Source organism: Bidens hawaiensis, unplaced genomic scaffold (assembly GCF_021521415.1).
Source record: "Bidens hawaiensis isolate Kalapana, Puna unplaced genomic scaffold, B.hawaiensis_p1.1 tig00035965_1, whole genome shotgun sequence".
NCBI lineage: Eukaryota > Viridiplantae > Streptophyta > Magnoliopsida > Asterales > Asteraceae > Bidens > Bidens hawaiensis.
In genome coordinates this window covers 54581-61388 of record NW_027496273.1, presented here as the reverse complement: position 1 = coordinate 61388, position 6808 = coordinate 54581, and positions in this window count along the sequence as shown.

The following is a 6808-nucleotide window of genomic DNA, read 5'->3' as shown; positions in this document are numbered from 1 at the left end:
CAGCAGCCATAGACCTCATCCCAGCAAGGGTGTCCTCATATTCTCCAACTATCCTCTCGTGGTGGCCTCGAGCAGAGTTCACGGCCTGTATAAGAAAATAAGACTAGATCAGAAGAATCCTTAATCTATAGACGAAGGTTAAGAGAATAAAGGATCCTTACGGTGGTTAGCATCTCGAGCAACTGTTTCTCGGTGTCAAAGGGGTTCTCTGGATCAGAGCTCTTCTTCCTCTTAGCTCTTGACTTGGCTCAGGTTGCGACTGGACGAGGTTCAGATATCGGAGTGGACTTGGAGGTCTCATTCTTTGCAAACATACAGTCAATATCTTCGAGTGAGAACTTGGATGCGGATTTCCCTGACTTCTGAGCACCTGTAAACAAGGATCCACAGATAAGTTTGCAATTATATTTTTATAATTATTAAAATTAGTTGTAAAGATACTTACTAGACATGTTTGATTCTGAATATGACTCCTGAAAAGCTTCAATAAACCTAGCTTGAAATGTTCTGATTGTAGGATCTGTTAGGGCATGAATTTTATGCTGAGGATCCATTATCCTTGACTATCTTGTGGATAGATTATCCTTAAGATATGTTTTAGGATCAACGATCCTCGGTATTATTTGTTTACTAATGATTGCATTTTGAATGGTGATGTGTTATACAGGTATAACAACTTTATGATCCAGTCTACCGTATATTTCGCTACAAGGCACCTGCAGCACATGGTCGAGACTGAAGACTAAGCTAATGGGAGTAGTGGCAGAATAACATGAATTATTGCTGAGTTACCAATTGTTGAAGTACTAACGACAGGATATGTTATTCTTGAAGACGTGCTTAGATCAATTATCCTTCTGAAGAATTCTTTGGCTAAGTCTAGATCCAAGATCCTTAGCCAACATTGTTATTAATGGATGATTTTCAGATGAAGACTGATGTTTAAATAATAGCAACGGCTCCTGGACTTAGTCTACCACTTATTTCATCACTAAGCTTCTGTAAGCACATGGTCAAAGAGCACGATGGAGAAGAGTGGAAGACTAGCGGATTTATAGGACCTATTTGTTAGTTAGTTATTATTTCTTTTCTTTATATACTGAGTTGTGATCAACATTAGACACACATTCGCACATACTCTAGCTACTAAGTTATCTGTAATCACACACACATAGCATTCATTGTATTTTTTGATCAACAACTCCACCCATTGTAACCTTATTTGATATTAATAAACCGGTGATCGACAAGTTGTCATCACCCTGGGTTTTTTTCTTTTGATCTGAACAAGGTTAAAAGGTTTTTCCTCGCAAAAAATCATTGTTTTCACTCCATTTTTGTTCATATAATTGTCATTGTTATCGTAGCACTAGACCTCACATTAACAGATTTGGTTACATTATCCTTAGCTGATTTTTATCCAAAACAATTTGGCGCCCACCGTGGGGCAATTGGTTCTATAATACGTATTATTATTATTATTTTCAACCTTTTCATACCCTTATCACTATCAATGGCCTCTCAATCAACCTCTGCTTCATCAACCATGCCGTCATCAGTTCCTCTCTTATCAAAGACTTTGCCACTAATGCCTCCGCCGATCACGGGAGCACCAAGGGCTGCTGCTGCTGGAAGCAAGACGCAACTACCAGTCTTCCAGAGCTCGAAAACCGCTGCTGCTGCACCGGTGGTTAATACTAACAGTGATGTTTCATCTATGATTTCGTAGGTTAAAGCATACATGGAGCAGCAGAACAAGACCAACAAGAGGATCCTTCGTGAGATAGAAGATCTCAAGAAGACTAAGAGGCCAGCGGAGGATTACACTCCCCAGATGCCCAGGATGCTGGATTTCACCAGTCCAGGATCCATGGCTCAGTTCACACAAGGATCATCTATCCTTCAACAAGGATCCATGGGTCAACAGACTCAAGGATTCTCGTTGGTTCAGCCAGGATCATCTATCCTTCAGCAAGGGTCCCTGGGTCAGCAAACTCAAGGATCCCCATACTTACAACAAGGATCATCCATTCTTCCACCAGGATACTCTGGGTTATATCACCAAGGATCCTATAATTCCCAACCTCAAGGATCCTTCTTTCAGAACCAAGAATCCTCGGGAGTTCAACATCAACGATCCTCCGAAGTCCATGAAAGAGATATAATCCCTATGCAGACCATAGCTTATGGAGGACCAACTCCTATCGCAGACTCCTCTCATCCCAGCTACTCATCCGGGATGCCAACCTTCGCCCAGCAAAGAGGTAACTTGTATGATCCTATATCCTTTAACGTTAACCATGGTCCCATGTAGGATGCAGGTATCAACCAAGTTATGGCCAAGGAGCTACAGGAGCTCAAGGATATGATATCCAGTGTTCCCGGGGTGATACGACCAATCCTCGAGATACCTGAGGGAAGCCACAAGTTATCCAGATTTGCTACACCTATCTGTGATGCTGAAATCCCGAATAGATTCCAAACCCCCAACATGAAGACTTACGATGGGACCACTGACCCTGAAGAACATGTGGCGTAATACAGAGAAAGGATGGAGATCAACCCTATCCCTGAGAGACTCAAGAAAGCTTTCTTGTGCAAAGGCTTCGGATCTACACTGACAGGATCCACGCTAAAATGGTTGCTAAGTCTTCCTCCCTTTTCAGTTACTTCTTTCTCACACTTAGTTAATGTTTCGGTCAAAAATTAGCAAACTAACTTTTGATCAAATTAGTGCGTGAGGCTAGGTGCTAAATGATAAAAAGATTGAACACGAGGATATGATTACGAGGGAAAAAACCCTTGAATATAATAGTCATCGTTTCGGTCAAGAGTTTACAACCTAATGTTTAGTCGAATACCTTCGGTTAAAGATTATGAGCTTAACTTTTGGTCGAATTACGTATGATTATTAAAATCTCCGGCACAAAAAACCCCCGGACGGTGAAAACTATCACCGTCAAGTTTATTAATATCAAAAACGGGTGATTACAGAGCTTGGAGCCGATAGAATATCGAAAGCTAAGTATTACAGTGATTGCTAGTAAGCTAGATCGTGAAAAGTGTGTGTTCTAATGATATTATCAGCTCATATATATATAATAAAAGATTACAACTGTTATCCCGGGAAATCCGCCCTTGTCTTCAATGCTTTGATTACGTGGTTTAATGGCTTTAAATGCGAAGTTATGTCTCTTAGCCGTTACTTCTCAAGTCTTTGACTGATTCTTTAAGGAGTCACTTGTCAAACATAATCTCATCTGTTAGTAAATCCGGGATCCTTATACATAGAAATGATTCTTGACAATAATAGAGTTCTCCCACGTGCTAATATTAATTATAAGTGCGAGATTTCAGCATAATAGTCAATATTTGATCATTAACCATTACTTGGCCCTTAATCCTAGCGGTTATAACTCATTCCACACGTTTTATGTAACCACCAACCGTGTATTTCGCATGGAGTAAATCAACAATTAATATCTGCAATTATAAATCAACACAAAGAGAGAAATATCTATTTATTAGTATTAATACTCAGGATACTAAACTCATTCGAGAATCCTGAACATATTCGGGATCCTTAGCATATTCGGGATCCCGAGCATAGATCCGACTATAAAATTTGGGCACTAACAATTGTCCCCAAAATTTGACAGCTGTTTTTACCAAATTCAGCTGTTAAATTTTCTAATCATAAACTGTTATCCATGTAGCACCAAATTTTTTATGTTTTAGCACCGACTAAAGTTGACATTATTACGAGAATAGATCAGTCCTTCGAAATCCTTGTTTATTATTGAAAAATTTTAAGTTGGTTAAAAAGAAAATTTTCTTAGCAATAGCTTAAGTTTTAGTCAATAAACCAATACCAAGTCATAAACTTCACCTTGTAAATAAGATAAGTAGTACGAAATATAGAATATTCACAAATAGTAAACCATACCAGAACCGTATATCAATTAACCTGGAAATTGTCCAGACCGTCTTATCCTTGCAATAAGATCATTGTTTATAGTATTCTTCTAATCTTGGGGATATAGTAATAGAATTGTAATATTAGCAATATCCTGAAAATTTTTTTAGAAATTCTGGCGACAAGGCATAAATAAACTGGCGACAAGGCCCTTTAGAAGAGATGAAAAATCTCTTAAACCATTAGAAACGAACTTGCGACAAGGCCTTTTAGAAGAGATGTAAATCTCTTAAACCTTAAGTATGAACTGGCGACGAGGCCCTTTAGAAGAGATGTCAATCTCTTTAACCTTAGATTATGGTACGTCTACCATAAACTTGTGATTCAAACCAATAGCCGAGGATAACGAGGTAACAAGTCACTATATTTCATGTGCTGGCCCCGCCTCTCAAACTAAGGCCGAATAAATCATGCGCTACAGGCATCTTAAGAAGAGATGAAGATCCCTTAAACCTCAAGATCCAAACCAATAGCCGAGGATAACGAGGTAACAAGTCACTATATTTCATGTGCTGGCCCCGCCTCTCAAACTAAGGCTGAATAAACGTGCTCTACAGGCGACTTAAGAATAGATGAAAATCCCTCAAACCTTAGAAGAGGTGAAAACCCCTTATACCTTAAGGATAAGCTGGCGACGAGGCCTTTAGATACTGGCGACGAAGGCCCAAGATAACTTCATTCTCTCATGTCTACAAAACAGTCAACTCTAAGTGAGGGGTGGGTGTTAGCCTTGCTAACACCCTTCCGATGCTTAAGTCAGTACTTTGTTTGAAGAATAATAATATTAAAAATGAATAAAAGTTTAAGTCTGAGTACATACCTTGACTGTTTAGTATAACAGTTATCCTCGAGATAGAAATATTGCATGAAATATTTTTTGAGATGTATAGCATTCCAAGCCCTTGGTAGTAAGTCACCATCCAAAGTAGACAATTTGTATGCCCCCTTTCCTGCTTCCGAGTCAATCAGGTAAGGACCTTCCCACTTTGGTGCGAGCTTCCCATCCGTAGGATTGGTGGTATTTTGAAAAGCTTTTCGGAGAACCAAATCGCCCTCTTGAAACCTTCGAACTCTGATATTCTTGTTGTAGGACTTCGCTATCTTCTGTTGATAAGAAGCCATTCTGATCTTTGCCAAATCCCGGAGTTCTTCTACCGCATCTAGATCTTCGAGTATACTTCGAGTGTTATCTTCGGGATTTTGATGAGTGACTCTGGCCGTCGGGATAACCATTTCTGTGGGGATAACTGCTTCAGCTCCAAATACTAATGAGAAAGGAGTCTGACCAATAGCATTCTTTGAAGTGGTTCTATCTGCCCAAAGAACGAAAGGAAGTTCTTCGGCCCACTTTCCTTTTTTAGACCCCAACTTTTTCTTCAGGTTATTGATGATGATTTTGTTGCTTTATTCGGCCTGTCCATTAGCCTGAGGATGGACAGGTGTTGATGTGATCATCTTGATTCCCCAACTGGCACAGAAGTTAGTTGTTCTCTTGCCGATGAATTGGAGCCATTGTCACATACTATCTCTGCCGGAATCCCAAATCTGGTCAGGATATTGCGCTTGATGAACGAGATAACTTCTTTTTCTCTGACTTGAACAAAGGCTTCCGCCTCGATCCACTTCGAGAAATAATTTGTCATAGCCAACATAAAAACTTTTCCTCCTGGAGCTCTTGGTAATTTCCCCACGATATACATTCCCCATTTCATGAAAGGCCAAGGGGATATAATAGGATATAATGGTTCTGCTGGCTGGTGCAAAACGTTGCAATGTCTCTGGCATGCATCACATTTCTGAGAATAATTCATAGCATCCCTCTTCATCGTTGGCCAGAAATACCCCGTCCTCAGGATTTTGGAGAATAGTGCTCTGCCCCCAGTGTGGTTTCCGCAATCTCCATCATGGATATCTTGAAGAACTTCTTGAGCTTCTGCCTTCTCCAAGCACCTAAGATATGGTCCTGCAAGAGATTTTCTGTATAATATATCATTCATTATAGTATATGGGATTACCTTTGTGAGAAAATCTCTTGGGTTTTCATCCTTGGGGATAACTCCATCCTGAATATATTTCCTGATCGGGATAATCCAAGAATCTTTATTATCCTCAGGATTCTTGGCTCCCACATCTTCATCATCTTTTGATATTTCATTGACACCTTGCTCTTCTATTGCTGGTCTCAGAATATGTACGATAGGGATCTTGACACCTTCTGGTATCCTGAAGGATGAAGCTAAATATGCTAGGGCGTCTGCTTCAACATTCTCTTCCCTAGGTACCTGCGAAATATCAAACATTTCGAAACACTTTGCTAGTTTTTTGACTAGTTCTAGATATTTCATTAGTCTTTCTCCTCTAACAGTATATGAACCATTAACATGATTAGTTAATAATAATGAATCAACATGTACTTGAATAAACCTGATTTTCATGTCGATTGCTAGTTGTAATCCTGCTATCAAAGCTTCATATTCTGCCTCATTATTTGTGGCTTGAAATCCGCAGGATATGGATTGAGGTATAATGTCCCCCTTTGGCGATTTCAGCAGAATCCCGAGACCTGTTCCTCTAACATTTGAAGCACCATCAGTGTATAGAGTCCACTTATCTTTTGTTTCTTCAAGTTGTTGGACTTTCAAGTCTGCCTTTTCTTTAAGTTCACTGGTGAAATCAGCCACAAAATTTGCTAATGCCTGGGATTTGATAGCAGTCCTAGGTTCATATGTTATATCATACGCACTTAGCTTTACTGCCCATTTTGCCATTCTACCTGACATTTATAGTTTTCTCAAAACAGACTTAATAGGATAGTTAGTTTTAACACATATA